This window comes from Pelodiscus sinensis, chromosome 18 (assembly GCF_049634645.1).
Source record: "Pelodiscus sinensis isolate JC-2024 chromosome 18, ASM4963464v1, whole genome shotgun sequence".
NCBI lineage: Eukaryota > Metazoa > Chordata > Testudines > Trionychidae > Pelodiscus > Pelodiscus sinensis.
Genome location: NC_134728.1, coordinates 14,665,480 through 14,682,598, shown reverse-complemented (window position 1 = coordinate 14,682,598; position 17,119 = coordinate 14,665,480). Strand labels below are relative to the sequence as shown.

At 41.9% G+C, this 17,119-nt stretch overlaps 1 protein-coding gene across 1 annotated transcript in view; it reads left to right on the top strand.

Annotated features, from left to right (window-relative positions):
* The window catches only part of SPO11 (SPO11 initiator of meiotic double strand breaks), a 410,938-nt gene that overhangs the window by 66,612 nt on the left and 327,207 nt on the right, over window positions 1-17,119 (top strand). Inside the window, exon 2 of the mRNA XM_075901152.1 lies at window positions 14,930-14,957. The gene's annotated coding sequence lies outside the window, so the exon portion shown is untranslated. The remainder of the gene's footprint in view (window positions 1-14,929; window positions 14,958-17,119) is intronic.

The window sequence follows — 17,119 nt, the reverse complement described above, 5'->3', positions numbered from 1 at the left end:
GTATAGTTAGGGCCCTATCTTGTGAAGTGTAGGGTTGCCAGGTGTCTGGTATTGGCCCAAGGGGAGCGGGAGCATGGGGATTTAAAAGTGCAGGAACTCATTTTTTGTGCGGTTGTTTTTTTGTTTGTTTAACCAATTTTTTCCCCTGCTATGTTCGGTATTTTTTGTGAAAGTATCTGGCAACCCTAGTGAAATGGTGTTAAGCACCTAAATGTCATCTCTATCATGTCATTGTGAATTCAGAGCTCTCGAGTTTGGGCACATATTTCTAACTTCTGCCTCACATGACAATTTAGTTCTCCTTCGACCCTGGTCTGCCCCTACTGAATCAACGGAAGTTTTGTTCTCTGCTTCAGTGGAAGCCAGGCCACAGTTTCGTCTTTTCTGGACACCTATAGCTCCCGCAGGGCCTGGCTGACTCTTCCTGGGAGCCCAGGGCTACTAGATTTTGGCTGCAGGGTGGATACAAAAGTTAGGGCATCAGTGTGCCAGCAGAGGTGGCGGGTTGAGGCAGGAGGGTCAATGTGATGCAGGAGGAGGTAAGGGTTCCATCTGGGAGTGTAGACTCTGAGGTGGGGCTGGGGATGAGGTGTTTGGGCAATGGAAGTTTCCAGGCTGTGGCCAAGGCATTTGGGGTATGACGGGGGCTCAGGGCAGGAAGTTGGGGTGGGAGGGCGTGGTCTGTAGAGGAGTTTGGGTGCAGGAGGGGGTTCAGGGTTGGGATGTGGGGTGTAGGATATAGGGAGTAGGATATAGGGAGTAGGAGGGAGTTGGGGATTTAAGTTGTGGGAGGGAGCTGGGGTGCAGGGTCTGGTAGGGAATGATGCTTCAGGATACAGTTGGAGCTGGAATTGACATATGTTCATGTACCTGTTGCAGTCCCCATTTGGTGTGGGGGGGAGGGAGAACAGGTGGGTCCATGTGGCCTGTGCTTTCTTGCAGGCGTTGCCACCCGTTGCTCCCATTGGCCGGGAACTGTGATCAGTGGGAGCTGGGGGGAAGGAGGGGAGGTCAGAGCCTGCAGGTGAGGGTAGCGCTAGGACAGAGCTTTCCAGTGTGCTTGTCATGGCAACACAGCTCCAGGGCGGGAGAGGAACAGCAGTATGTGGAGTCTCCTTCTTGTCCCTGCACCAGGCAGAGCTGGCCCAGGACACAGCGCACAGGGACTTTAGTGGCTGCAGCTACCCCCCCTCCTTTCCCCCGGCTGGAATTAAATATGTTTAATCGGTTAACTAACTTTCATCACTTCTGAAAGCCCTATCTTTACTGTTCTTCCTTTTGTGTATTATTATCGCACTTAGGATGAAGAAAGAGCTCATGCACCTAATTATATAGTCCTTGCTCTGACAAAACTTTCAGCCACTTCAGTGAGTTTTCCTGAGTCAGGATAGCAGGAGTGGCTCTGATAACTGTAAAGAACTTTAGAGATGAAAAATATTAGGGGCCAGATTTCCCAAACTACTCAGCATCTCTGCTTATAGGCAGCTGAGTAAGTAGTTTGATACAGGCAGTCTCTGGGTTACGTACAAGACAGGGACTGTAGGTTTGTTCTTAAGTTGAATCTGTATGTAAGTCGGAACTGGCATCCAGATTCAGCCGCTGCTGAAACTGATCAGTTTCAACAGCGGCTGAATCTGGACACCAGTTCCACTTACATACAGATTCAACTTAAGAACCCCAGGCGTCCCCAAGTCAGCTGCTGCTGAAACTGATCAGCAGCTGATTCCAGGAAGCCCAGGGCAGAGCAACTCTGCCTCGGGCTTCCTGTAGTCAGCCGCTGGTCAATTTCAGCAGCGGCTGACTTGGGGACGCCTGGGGCAGAGCAGCTCGGGTGCTGCTGGGTTGGTCCAGTAGCGCGGCCGCTCCTCGGTGCTACTGGACCAACCTAGCATCACCCCAGCTGCTCTGCCCCAGGTGTCCTGATTCAGCCGCTGCTGAAACTGATCAGCAGCGGCTGAATCAGGACGCCTGGGGCAGAGCAGCTGGGGTGCTGCTGGGTTGGTCCAGTAACGCCAAGGAGTGGTGCTGCGGGACCAACCGGCAGCACCCCACCTGCTCTACCACAGGCCCCCGTCTTTGCTCCACGTCTCCCTGGTCTGCTGGGGGGGGCACTAGCTGCGTCCCCCCCCAGCAGACCAGGGAGACGCGGAGCAAAGCGGCGGAGGACCCGGGCCGGACTGCGGCGCTTCCAGATCAGCTGGAAGCACCGCGGCTCCGGCATGGGTCCTCCGCCGCTTTGCTCAGCGTCTCCCTGGTCTGCATACCAGGGAGACGCTGAGCAAAGCCGCGGAGGACCCGGCCGGACCCGCGGTGCTTCCAGCTGATCTGGAAGCGGCCGCGGGTCCGGCCCCGGGTCCTCCGCCGCTTTGCTCCCCATCTCCCTGGTCTGCTGGCTCCCCCAGCAGACCAGGGAGACGGGGAGCAGCTTTTCTCGCCCCGGAGGAGGCGGGACCAGGCGTCCCGCCGCTCCAGTCCTCCGGGGCGAGAAATCCCCGTTCGTAACTGCGGATCCGACATAAGTCGGATCCGCGTAACTCAGGGACTGCCTGTATTCAAAATTATTCAGCAGTGAGCCATTCTCATGGTTATATATAGTAAGTGAGATTTCATTGAAAGCTGTTGGGTACTGTATACTTTTGAAAATATATCCCGATATAAATATGTCAGCATTATTATTTTATGAGTAGTGCTATTACTTGTTTTTAGCAAATATGCTCAGGCAAATTAATTTCTGCTATAACTTGACTAACTTCAAGGGATGAAGCTGATTTAATTTAATAAATTTGGGGGCAGATATTGCTGCAAGAAATCTCTCTCTTTTGCATTTTTTTTGTATAGAATTCTGAGTTGCATGAACTATTTTTCTTCTCCTCTTTCAGTCAATATTAGAAGCGTGGTGTTGCTTTTTCATCTATTTCTTTCTCCTTGAAATGCTAAATTGCAAACAACCTCCTTTCCCTAGTCTCACCACTCCCCCCAATTCACCATGGAAAAGGGTTAAATTTAAATAATCATTTTTGTGTGTGTTGTTCCTGTTGGAAGGTGGAGTTTGGAATGCGAGTGCAACAGACTCCTTGCATTTTTTGTTGATTATCTTTAATTACTTTTGAGGGTTGAGCCAGCTAGCATTTTCCCCCTGGGCAGCAGTGACTGACAAGGAATGTTATTTAAAGCCATTTATAGTGCATCACATCATCAAGTAACTAACAGACCAAAACTGACAAGAAAAGAAAGTGCATTATTACTTTCATTATTGTTAAGAGTTTTATTTACTTTTGTAGCCCCATACTTTTAAATACATTTACACTCCTGAATGTATTACTGATGCTTGCTTGCTTTTCCCTGTGGAAGGGGGATTAAAATTCAGCACACTAGTTTGTGATGGTTTATAATGCCCAAATCAAAAGCATCACCATCATGTTTACTGTCCTAGTGCCTAAGGGCTAACCAACAATGGGGGCCCTGCTTCACTTGGTATTGCAGGACATAGAGTAGCAGACAGTCCCTGCCATAGAAAGTTTACATTTAAATACACAACTGAATTTTGTTTATTCTCGTTCAAAGTAGTTGTTTGCATTATGGCTCTGGGGCTTTGTATTTGGCCAGCTTTGATCCTATCCAGTACTATATATCAGGTAACACTAATATTAATTTCATTTTTTGTTAGTCTTTAAGGTGCTGCGGGACTATTCGTCGTTTTTTAAGTTTTTTTTCAGTTCTTAACTGGATAAACTGCTACATTCAACACCCTAATGACATCAGAAGCTAAGTACTGGGCATTTACAGCCCACCCTATTTGCCTCATTTAGCATGGACACTCTAATTGACAAAAAAAAAATCCTTCTCTTTCCCTCTCCGTCCCCTCTTTTTTTGCTATTTATTTGTACCTCTGGGACCCCTTACTACTCCATTCTTCTGAAGAATGAGCTGTGCCCACAAAAGCTCATAATACCATCTACACTTATTGTTGGTCTCTAAGGTGCTGCAGGACCATTCATTAATTTAATAATTTATTTGCTGAATAATTTCCTTGACAGATGATATTCAATCAGCTATGATGCAGAGTTAGTTGACTGTTCTAACAAAGTGTGCATTTGAATACATTTGAAAAGAAATTGTAACATTAATCAAACATTATGCAATCTGTAGCTCTATGTAAGGAGTTCTTTATTTCTTGGTTCAGAATGATCCTAGACTGATTATGGGCAAAAGTTATTAACACCTGATGGCCATTTAAGAGCCAGTGTGTGATGAAGCACTGTACTCTGACAATCCCTGGGGCTTGTCTGCCTTGCAAAATTAGATTGACCCAGCTATGTGGCCCAGGGGTGTGAAAAATCCCCCCCCCCCCCGAGGTATGTAGCTAAACCAACCTAAATCAGTGTGTAGACACTGCTAGATTAACAAGAATTCTTCCATCAACCTAGCTACTACCTCTCAGGGAGGTGGATTGACTGCAGCAATGAGAGAACTCCTCTAGTGGCTGTGCTAAGTGCCTATATTGCAATGTTCTAGTGGTGCAGCAGTAGTGTTTTATGTATAGATGTAGTCCTGGTAGTCAGATAGCCATTCTACAGAAAAGCCATGCTTTGTAATTTGTTTAATTACAAGATTTGGTGAATATTATCAGATATTGTGGCTTGCTGGAATCTGTTCTGTGGTTTCTCACTTTATGATTTGAGGGAAAAAAATCAATGTTGCAGAAATTTTTTGGGTTGAAGATTCAGGTCCAGATCATGTAAAAAAAGGTAAGTTAGCTAGCATGCCTTATTTGTATGAGCATATACCATGCATGGAGTCACAGTAGTGCAATTAGAAAGTGCCATTTGCATGTGCACTTGCTCTGACTGTTGGCAATTGTAATCATTGTGTGTAAAAATTAGGCATGCAAAAGGACATGTAGGTTTATGTGTTTACTTGCATATCTACAACTGTGAAAATCTGGGCCATATAATTTTAGATGTCATATTTCGTTGTATAGTATAGGTTAGTGCATACCCTGTTGTGCATCTTCTATGTCTCTGACTTTTAATAACATATGAATAATAATTTCATGTAATTTGATCAAGAGAATTGTCTGGCTCCCGCATTTATTTAAATTACACAAGAAGCCAAATAATTAAGTATGTTCTGTAAAAGACATGAGAATAAGTCTATCAAATATTTGTCATAGGTTCCTTTTTGTTTTGTGGAAAAATTATATATTCATTCATTGAGTGAAGATATCAAATTGACTAATGTCTTCCAAACAACATGCTGAAATAGGTGCCCTTTTATATTAGGCATGCAACAAGAAGATATCTGAGGCCTAATCTAGATCCAATTGACTTCAGTATGTTTTGGATCTGGGCCCTGGTCTCTCTTGTAGCCCTGTAAATTATCTTGGGCCAATGATAGTCTCTAATATCTAGTGGCTTCTATTTCCAAAACTTTCTGACAAGTAAAAAAAGGTGTCAGTCACTTGCAGAGTCCAGTGTGGCAGGACAGAGAATATTTGCAGGTGAAAACAAAGTTATTAGTTAGCTTCTACTAGAGATATTGTGCGTCATATGCAATAGCTGATTTATTTAATACCAATTGCTAATTTAAAGTTACTCCATTCCCATCAGAATAGTCCATAAGAGCTAACATTTGTCCTCTTCAAAAGAAACGTTGACAGATGGTAAACAATGGTTCATCAGGCCACCTATGGCTGTAGCTATTATAGTTAGGATCACCCCTATTGGACCAAAATGCTCAACAAAAATTCAGAGAGTGGGGGTACAGACATCTCTGCTATATGGATAATGCCCTGGTCAATAAAGCCATGTACTTGTCAGGCTTCTGCAGTTCTAGTTCCTCTGTGTTATTTAAAATGTGGAACCTCCTGTTTGATCTAATGCATCAGTAGGTAATTTTCTTTCTGCATTGATGCAAATGTTAATGCAGCCTGGATGGGCTGATGAAACTATTTGCAGGGCTTATTATTTGCCATGTTTTCAATGCTACAATCTATTTTATGAACAAAGTGTGAGGCTGATCCATGTGCCTAGCTATTTTCAGTGGCTGGATTTAATCACAAGGCATATGTTATGTTGACTGCATCAAGCTGTAGTGTCGCCTTCTAAGTGAGTGCCTCATGTTGTCTGACGCTTTCTGTGGATTGTGGGTGAAAATCAGTCAAACATGTGACCACTGTGTGGTGTCAGCAATAAGACATGCATCAGTCCCCCTCTCCATTGCTCATTTCTTTTCCATTAAGCTGTGCCTACACTTGCACTTGCTCAACATAACTTTTGTCATTCATGGGTGCTTAACCCCCCACCTCAATCCCATGAACAACAACGTTTTTGCAGAGGCAAGTGCTCATGTGAACGCTGCTTTTTTGGCAGGAGTGCTCTCCTGCTGCCAAAGTGAAACCCACTTGTTGGTTTTGGAAGTATTTTGTCGGCAAAAGTGCAGACAAACAACGTTCACACATGCTGACCTTTAGTGACAGGGCTGTGTCAACCCAACCTTGTTGCTAAAAGTTATGTGGTGTAGATACATCCTTACCAAATTCACAGTCATTTCTTTTTCTGAGAAACTTTTGTGAGGAGAGACCCGTAGGAAGTGGGAGAAGATTGAGATCATGCGCAGCCACAGACTTTTTAATACTTTTGGGGAACTCCAACGTAATGAAAATATCATTTTTGTAATAGGCTTATTCAGATTTTGTAGCAATCCAAACCTGTGTAGATCTCTCTTTGGAACAGTGGTGGACATGGAGTTGCTCTCTAATAATTGAGGAATACTGTGTGCTGACCTGGAGTTACTGGGATGGTTTCTGTATGAATATATTTTATATTTATTTAATTTAATAGGAAGCTGGAAGGAAAAAAATACAAGCAGGAAGGAAAGACTTGTCCAAGATCACCCTCTCCAGTCAACACTTGGAGGGTTTTATGGAAAACTAACTACAGAGCCTGTCATATTGTTTTTGGCAGGGCAAAGCCTGGTCCATAGAATTCTTCTTCAAGAAATGTTCTTTTGAACACAATGACATGATTGTAGTATGAGTCTCTGAGCCAGACTAGGTTGAAGAACCAGAAGTTCATAGTACTCTAGCTAGAGACAGAGGATGAGATCTATGAGGCCATGAAGCCTTTTGCTCTGGAAGGGTAAGATATAGTCCCCAGGTGGAGGCTGAAATCTCACCCTTATAGTTCAAAATGGGACTTTGATTTTTATTTTTACTATATAATAAAAAACAAACTCTCTGGTTCTTCCTTCTAAGCAACAGCAAAGAGAGCAGATGTGTATTTTTAAGATCATATTCTTTGTGTCAAAATATTCCCCACTTGTGAATTAACAACAGAAAGCTCCAAATAACGAGACTCAGCTATATTTTTTTTAAAAATCCTTGCCTAATGCACAGAAATAATCCAGATTGTTTGGTGTCGTCGCTTCTCCAAAGTGATCTTTGTTCTGTGCTGTGTATAGTCAGAGCAGTCAAATTAGGTCACCAAGAATAGAGAGTGGATTTTTTTTCAGTAAGTTTTCCCTGTATTTTTTTCTCTCTCTGCTTAGGCACCCCCTGTGCATCCAGGAACCAGATAACTGGAGCCGGCGGTGGCGACAGCTTTTTCAAAGCTTTTTTTGTCAAGTTTCTCAGTAGCTTTTAATGGGGTTGTTTTCACTCCAGTGCCACGGAGACAATGTTGGCTCTATTCACCAGAAAGTGGCTGTAGCAGAGACAGGAAACCCTGGGGAGACCATCTGAAAGAAGTCTGTTTCCAGACAAGGCAGAAGGAGACATTTGGTTAGATCTGGTACAGATGAGTATCCCAAACATCCTCAGTTCAGGACTAGATGAGCCCTCTCCATCTCTGAGATACCCAAATAGTACTAAAATGGTTTGGTCCATTTCAAAATCACATAATACAAAAAAGCTTTTGTATATCACGGTTTCTTATTTGCAAGCAAACTACTAATTGCATATATGATCACTCAAGAGCATGCAATTAATAAAAAAACTAACTAAACCACTATCTTTCCCACAGTGCTCTTGTATGAATAATTAGAAGAATTCAGTCATTATTTCCCTCCAAAAATATTGCTGTTAAAATGACTCTTCTGTTTTGGGGGAATCTTTGTCAATAGAAAATAAGCAAAATAATGTCATCATTGTCTCCTTCCAAGAAGTGTCCTTATTGCATTTTGGACAATGTGTTCATTGATGATTGCAATGATGTAAGAAGCTCTGAATCCTACAAACATAATTTCAAATGAGCTGTCAGGAGTTTTAGCAGTTGTTGAAATGTCTTTGCAATCTAATTTCCAGTTTACAATAGGCAGTGTCCTAATATTGGTGTAAACAACAGATGGAAAAATAGAGTTTTAAAATGAAAAATAATAGGACAGTAAGGGTATGTTTATATCAGCGATGGGCAGCCTAGGATAGTGAGTGGGCCACATGATGGTCTTCCTTCATTTTAGTGAACTGCAAGATTGTTGTAGTCAGTGCATTTTTATAAGAAAAATAAAAGTGCTGGTACTCCAGGGGAAAAGTTGTTGAGCTCTGACTGGAGGTGCTGGTACTGCATACTGGGCAGTACCGTCACAAAAAAAGCACTGATTGTAGCTAAGACTGTCTCCCGAGACAAGGTAGTTTTGCTAACAGCACTTGTGTACCTAGAATTTGAGGGATGTGCTGACTGAACTGTAGCAGTGCTTTGTTTCGACATAGAGGGAGTGCACGGCTCTCACAGTCAATGTTGTGTGCAATCAGCATGCACCTACTTTCACATGCCCTTGGTTAAGTGTGTCACACTAGTATAACTGGTAGGAAAAAACGATGTGGAAGGAAACCAGCAGACTCTGGCCACCCTGTGTGGGGCATAGGTAAAAAAATGTCTCAGATTACACAGAGAGCTCCAATGGGCCACAGTCGGCCCTCAGATCACAGGTTGTACACCGCCGGTCTACACTGTGATAAAATGTTTGCTATGTGATGCCTGTGCCAACAGACTCATGTTCGCTGGCTATAAAATTGAAGTGTAGAATTTGAGTTTGTGCCAGAGTCCAGGCTCTGTATCCTATGAGGTGGAGGGACCGAGAACTTAGGCTCCACCCTGAGCCTGACCCTGCAACTTCGTAGTCTTCAATCCAAGTCCCTGTGAGCCTGATTCAGTTGACATTGGCCAGCTGCCAATATTGTATCGCTGTGTAGACAACCTAAATGGCTGCAAGTTTTGGATATTCAGCCTCATATAGACTCCTCAGAAGCATTGGCATCTGAACTTGCAAGCATAAGAGTACGCGCTCAACCTGATCTTGTATCTTTAACTATCCTTCTGAATCTAAATACTCAGAAACCAGCCTGGTCTCCTTTATACTTCTTCCTCCTATTTGAGCAGGATGGTGCTTAGTCGCTGCTCTGTGAATCTCCTGTATTGGAAAGAAAGCCTGTCTCCTCAAATTTCAGAGCTGAAGGATTAGGGTTATGATAGCAGCAATTAACACAGGACTCAGGCAGATCTGAAATTGGTTTGTTAACCCTTAAAGTTAAGCAAGTGATTGAAGTTAAGCACTGGTTGTACCATATTCCTGAATTAAGTCTGACACATGTAATTAGATTTTATTAAATCTTAGGGCTGGTCTACACACCATAGTTATGCTACTATACGAGTATAGTTAAAGCAGAGCAACCCCCTTGGTGTGGACATAGTTATACCTGTATAAAGGCGCTTATACCAGTATAGCTATTTCCAAATGAGAAGGGAGACAAGCTCTACTGGTATAAAGTGCTTTTATACTGGCATAACTGCAACCACGCTATGGGCTGTACTGCAATAACTACAGATTGAACCTCTCTAGTCCAGCACCTTTGGGACCTGATTGGTCCTGCACCAGGGAATTAGCCAGACCAGGGGAGGTCAATGCACCAGGGGTTCCACTTTTCTTCCTTGGCTGCCCCGGGCACTGCTCTCCCTATGGGATGGGGTGTGGGGCTCTGCTTCCCCCACCACACACACACACTGCTCTGCTGCCACCTGGGGGTCCACTTTTACTCCATGGCTCTGTTGCTGGGTGGGGCGGGGGAGGGTGGAGTTCCCGCTGCAGCCAGGAGCTCCATGATCCACCCCCCGGCTCCACTGCCACCAGGGGCTCTCCCCAGCAGCTCTTCCCAGCGCTCCGCTCTCTTGACCTCCTAGTCTGGCAACACTCCTGGCCCCACAGGGTCATCTTGATGATGCTGGACCCAGGGGTATTGCTGGACTAGGGAAGTCCAGATTACGGAGTTTCAACCTGTACTTAAGTTTAAAAAAAGCCCCATGCCCCTAACTGAAATATTTTATAGCAGTACAAAAACTGTGTGTAAACCAGGCCACAAGCTTGAATCCTGCTCCCTTTGAAATCTGTGACAAACCCCTCAGCAACCTAGTGTCAACCATAATCTTTCACTCTAGAATTCATGACTGTCAAAAGTGAAAAGCTTCAGATAACAAACCGGGCAATTAATGCTTGGCAGGTAAAACAATTTATCCTTGGTTGCACTGTCTCTTGGATTAGCTCATTAAACGCTTGTGCTTGAGAGAAGCAGGGCAAGCCCAGCCCTAAGTTGCAGTTTCTCATCTTTCTAAACATATGATTCAGTGGCCATAGCCCTGAGACACAAACTCTACTTGTACCTGAATATTTCAGGCACCTGTGAACAGGGAATTTGGAGACCAGGGCAGGTACAGGTCAAAGTAGAATTTTCATCTTCATTCTGGGTCACACTGAATGTCCTGCAAAAGCGACGAGGAGTCCTGTGGCACCTTATAGACTAACTGAAGTGTAGGAGCATAAGCTTTCGTGGGCAAAGACCCACTTCGTCAGATGCATGCATCTGACGAAGTGGGTCTTTGCCCACGAAAGCTTATGCTCCTACACTTCAGTTAGTCTATAAGGTGCCACAGGACTCCTCGTCGCTTTTGCAGATTCAGACTAACACGGCTACCCCTCTGATACTGAATGTCCTGGATTTAGTAATTTTGTATTATTTCCTGTTATTTATTGAATTCTACTTTAAAATTATAATGTTAAGTTTAAAGACAAATCTGACAAGGAATGGGACTTGTCTCCACACAGGTAATCTGGTTTAAATTAACTTCCATTAAAATGTTATTTAAAATAAACACGTGGAAACCCCTGTGTGGATGCATTTACATCAGTTTAAAGGTGGTTATATTAGCTCTAAATGTATCAATGCAAGCTAAACCAATATCAAACAGGTTAAAATCAGTCTGAGAACATCACACACAAACTTCCTCTGATTTAACTAAACATGTTTAAAATTATACTTTAGTTAACTTAGTGCAACTTCATGTATATAAGACAGGCTTCAGCAAGCTGACAGAGAGCCAGTTCTGTCTGGGTTTGTCCTCCATTGAGAATCTGGAGTAACCTCCTTTACACCAGTGCATTTGAGAACATAATTTGACCCCAAATATCTACACTATCAGAATGTAAAAAGACCAGATCCCAATCCCACTGAAGCTAATATAACCATAACAGGTCACATGACATGTTAGAACTAGGTTATTTACTTTATGAAATCAGGATCTGTCTCAAAGTTGAATATCTTCGTTGCTTGTATTTTAAAAATAATGATCAATAAGAAGAGCTTACTAAGATTCCAAATGTCATGATATTTTTAAGATCAAAAGCTGGAAGGAGGTTACACAAGTGTAATAAACGTGAGCAGACTGCTAAGCCTTTGGTTTTATGCTTATGTTCAAATAATGAACATACTTCAACCTGCTGTAATTTATTTCCCCTTCCCTTCAAAAATAACCATCAACCAGAAAACACATCCCCAAGAGCGGTTTTGGCTGCTTTGAATGAAACCTATTTGGAAATAGGATGGAACTTCTGATGCAGTCCTGAAGGCTGGAGAAGACATACCTGGAGGAGGTTTGGAATGGGGATATAATGATTTCCCCACTCTGTGGATCTGTTTCCTTGTTTGTAAAATGGGGATTTTGACACAACTCCTTCTACAAAGCACTTGGAGAGCTCCAGATGAAAGCAATGTTATTAGAGTGTAGGAGCAGGATTAATTAAAATATCACAACAACTATAAGCATTCTGATAAAATCCCGTAGCACTGGGATTCCTCAACTGATACAAGCCAGCCAAGTTCCCCTGATGTCAATGGAGCTACACTGACTTCTACCAGTTGAAGAGTTGGTATCCATAGTGTCCCAATGGTGTCTTCTCTTGAATCCATCATAGTATTTACAATGTGATTGTAAATTAACCAGCTGATGACTTAATAAATGTGTAGAATAAATTATTTTTGGCTTGACAGCAAAAATTGTTGGCAGCATCTGCTTGCTTAAATTAAAACAATAAGCTGTTTCAATATTACAATTCCAAACAGGCAAAAACTTGCTTTGGCATTCAGTGTGGTAAAGTGAAATGATCACAATAATCACAATATTTTTGTCCAAGTAGGTGGTGGGGGTTTTTTTTTTGGCATAGAAACTTTGATTTATTTGCACACACGAAAGCAGCTTTTTGCTTATATTGCAACTTGAAGAAGGAAATGGCTTACCTACAAATGATACAAATAATTATTTACTGGCCAAAATAAGTGTTTATATGTGTACAGTACCCATGAGACATACATACATAAAAATGGGTGTGCACATTTGGATACATTTAGTGAATGCTTTCTCACTAATTCTTTCTACATTGATTGCTGTGCTGCATTCACATGCATGATGATCAATCCCCCTTAGGGAAACTATGGCAGCAATGCAGTTTAGAAAAAACAGTGCAATTATTTTAAGCATTTTCTTTTTAAAGAGTTTTTCTACAGCTGTAGTTAATTTGTCTGATTAGTCTGACCTTTCACCTTACAAGGAAGTAGTTCAGGAAAAGGGATAAATGTGATCACTGTGTATATTGTTTTTATTACTGTTTATTGTCTGTGAATAGCTGTTCCAATTGTATATTGTATTTATATATATTTTTATCTTTGCTAATGTTTATCATGTATTTCAGAAGTGACATCTAATTTACTCCTTGCATAAGAGTGATGAACCCACACTTGTTAGTAGTTCCCATTTTGCCTTTTCCCACCTGGCTCGTTGAAAATAATAACCTAAATAGAGCAATTTAAAAAAAGAATAAAAACACACAACAATGTTGTTTGTTTCTCCTTTTGAAGACATGTCCAGATTTTTGTAATGACCAGACATTACAGAAATCTAAGCCTTTGCTTGTGTTTATAAACTCAGAGAAGTTTTTTGAAGAATCTTTCTTAAATAAAATGCAGATCTTGTATGGAAAATGTTGGAAGGGGTCCATGGGAAAACATTAATTGACATAAACAAAATGGCTTTTGGATACATACCGAAGATATACATCTTCTCCCGATAAAGTGGCTGATCCTTCAGTTCTTGGTGGATAATAGTTGTGCTTGCCTTAGCAATGTTGAAACAGTGCCTGTTCTTGACATGTGTTTTGTATGATACCAATTAATTCTTACTGTTGTATCATTACTTCTAGTTACTGCTAAAATATCATGAGATTATCATTTTTTCTGATTTTGCCAGCACTTATGTGAATGCTTTTTAGGTCCTGAGCAATCCGATTGACTTCATGAATCTGACTATGTCCTTTTAAGGTGTGTGCATAAGTGTTTGAAGGACTGGAGCTTTAGAGGCCACTTTGGATAGTGGAATAGAGAGGGGACCAAACTGCAAAGTTCAAGGAGATTCAAAACCAGTGGTGAGATCTGGGCTCATTTCTGCTCTGGGTATCAAAAAGCAATTCCAATGTTTGGAGGTTAGAGGATGGCTGAAGGATGACGTCTGTGCCCACTCAATTTATCTTCTGTTGGAGAGAGCAGCACTCACCCACCCATTTGTGCCGTTCTTAAAGCGATCTGAAAACAATACTTCCCTAAATAACCTCACAGAATCAGGGAATCATTATTGCTAGTTGATGCAATATTCCTGTGGCACTTTACATATGGCTATGGTACTGTGTATTGCATCAGAGCAGCTTCTATTGGTTCAGCATTTTGGCAGCCAGAGTTTAGCTGTTTGGAAGATTCTGGATATTTCAGATCTGCCCCTGAAGCTGAAGGGTCCTTTTATGTATTTGTGGTGTGGGGTGTGTGTGTGTGTGTGGTTTTTTAGTTTGTTTTGTTTTTTGTGGGACTCCTACTAAATTCAGTGGGTGTTGGATTAGGGTCATAGTACTATTAATATGCATGGTGCTATACAGATATAAAGACACAGGCAGGAATTTCAAAGCCTTCAGGTGATTCAGGAATCAAATCCCATTGATTTTTCAATGGGACTTGTGCTCCTAAATCATCTAGACACTTTTGAAATCAGACCTAAGCACCTGCGCAGGTCTACACTATAGCCAAAAATCAGCCTCAGGTACACAATTCCAGCTACATAAATAATGTAGCTGGAGTTGATGTACCTGAAGATGAGTTTTAGCGTCTGTACCAGAGCAGGAGGTCGATGGGAGAAATGCTCCCATTGACTTCTCTTACTCCTCGCGACTCTGAGGAGTACTTCATTCGATGGGGCTGCTCTCAGTGTTCGATTTAGCAGATCTGTACTAGACGCCCTAAATAGCCAGAAGTTTGACCGTTGCAGTATCGATCTCCACAGCAGTGAAGACATGGGCCACAGACGTACCACTTAGAGTAGTGCAAAGGCAACATGGTGTGTTGTTCTGCCATGAGACTAAGAACCAGGAACTGCTGTTTTCTGGATCTGATACTGACTTAAGAAGTCATTTTGTTCTAGGCACCTCAGCTTTCCCATCCCCGTATTGTGGTGGTGATGTCTGCCCATCTTGGTTGCTGTGAGGTTTAATATGTTATTGAGCATAAAATGCTACAATGTATATGTGAAATATTGTGAATTAATTGTGTTTTTTTTCTTCATTTCAGCTTCTCTGAAGTTGACCCTCGGAGATCAGTAAGTTAATTTTTTTAGTTAAAACACAGTTTACCAAAGTGGTTTTTTTAAATCCCAAATTATATGATTTGTTTCCATTTTCATTTACATATGTTTGTCTAGCTAAGTATTTTGATGGCTCTCCTCACTGTAGTTCAGATAAAATATATGAGATGTGTTGTAAGTGTTATAATAGTTAAAGTCTTCCAGCAAAGCCTGGAATAATTTGTTTAAATTGACTTAATTGCAGGTGTAATCCATGCTGAAAGTCTCTCTCTAATAGCTGGTCCACAGAAGAAGTTGTCTATTACATCTGCAGAATTTACATGTTTAGCTCAAGCAGAAGAAACATTTTTTTTAACTTCCAATAACCCAAGAGAGAGGCCATTATACCAGCTCCACTAAATGATCTGCTTAAAATGAAATTACCAATATTTTATGGAATTTTAAATATTTACAAATTCAGCTGCTATCTATTTTCAGAATGAAACCATCTTCAATAATATGTACTGTGCAGGAAACACATACTTTAGCATAAAGGCAATACATGTTTTACTCTGAGACAAATAATACAAATACTGCTATTTAAAATGTAGAGCAGTGTTCTCTAAGTACCTGTTAATTAAGGTGTCAAATTATAAAATGTTTAGGAAATAAATGTTACCGCAGGAATCAATCCTGCAAATATTTTGTCCCTTACTTATGTTGAGGTATCACTCTTGGTAGTAGAAATGGCAGGTATTGATACTGGATTTACTTATGGATTGTGGAAATGTCATGTTAAGATCTTTGCAGCTTTCACATGTATTTTTTTAAAAAACGGGATCTGTTTTATGTAGACATTTGTTGGCTTCCAATGGTGATATCCATGGCATCTGGAGTGGCTGCCAAATAATTAGAAATAGGGTCTTTTTCCAAATGACTGGGGTAAAAGTTAAAAGCTACAATAAATCAACCAGAAAAAGAATCTGAAAATGCTAAGATGTAATAAATATTTATTTTACGTTTCTCTTTCCTCCCACCCAGATTTGTCTTTATTGTGCATTTTCATTGCATGTGTGTCTGAAAGTCCCAGTTGTGGCCTAGGACCCAACTGTGCTATGTGCTAAAACACAGAACCAAGGGATGACTCCTGCCCCAAAGAGCTTACAATTTTCTGAATCACTTGGTTTTAAAGTCTTGGACTTCTAGTTGAAGTTTTTACCCCTTGAGCCTCCCAAACTGAGACATTACATGTACACTCCTGACACCGAGAGTACCAATATCCCTCAGTGCATGCCCTTTTGATATACAGTAGGGAATTGCTCTGTACCATCACAGTTTGTCTACACTGCAACAAAATGTCCTACGTGGCCTGTATCAGTTGCCTGGGGCTCAGGGAATTGGACTATAAAACTGCAGTGCAGATATTTGGGCTTGGCAGCCTGGCGGGGGTGACCTTGCTGAGTCAGGACCATAATCTCTGCCTCAGTTTTCCATCTGTAAAAGAGTTTGTCCTTCTTGTGTAGTTTTTCAGTTGTTTGGATTCAAGATCGTCTTCGACTGTGTATAAGTAGAACTCCTAGCACTACAGAACCAACTTTTCACTGGGGTCTCTGCTATGCAGTACTGGAATAATTATGTAGCATCTTTAAAAACATAGTCATTCTGTATGGCCATTTGGTTAAGGAAACAAGTTGGGATGTCTTTTTAAAGAGTTTTCTTGGGGGCAGGGGGAAGTCCTTTGGTTTGTTTCCCCATTGAAATCATAAAATCCCTTCTCAGCCTTTGTGGGGGGAAGATAAGAAGTTGTGCTCAGCTGGATGAAAATGTTAATGATTTCCATTTAAACAACCATTTACTGTTAAATCCTGTTTTAATTTTTAAATGCCTTTTGCTTTTTGCAAATGTAAATTTCTTGTCTTGCTAGTGATGATCAGAGATCAGGTGCATAGCTACATTCAGACTGTGTGTGTATAGAGTGTGGATTACTGAGTGCCTGTTACTTCCGAGGGTGGGGGGAGCTGCATCAAAGGAGGCAGTTGCCCTAAGGGCTGGTGTTTCAAAGAGGCCCAGGGCTCCCATCCATCACCATTACTTCTGCTGCAGTTGTGTCAGCTGGAACCCCAGGCTCTTTAAATCATCGCCAGAGCATGGTGTGCTCTGGGCAGCCCCTCCCCTCCAGGCACTGCCCCTTCCACTAA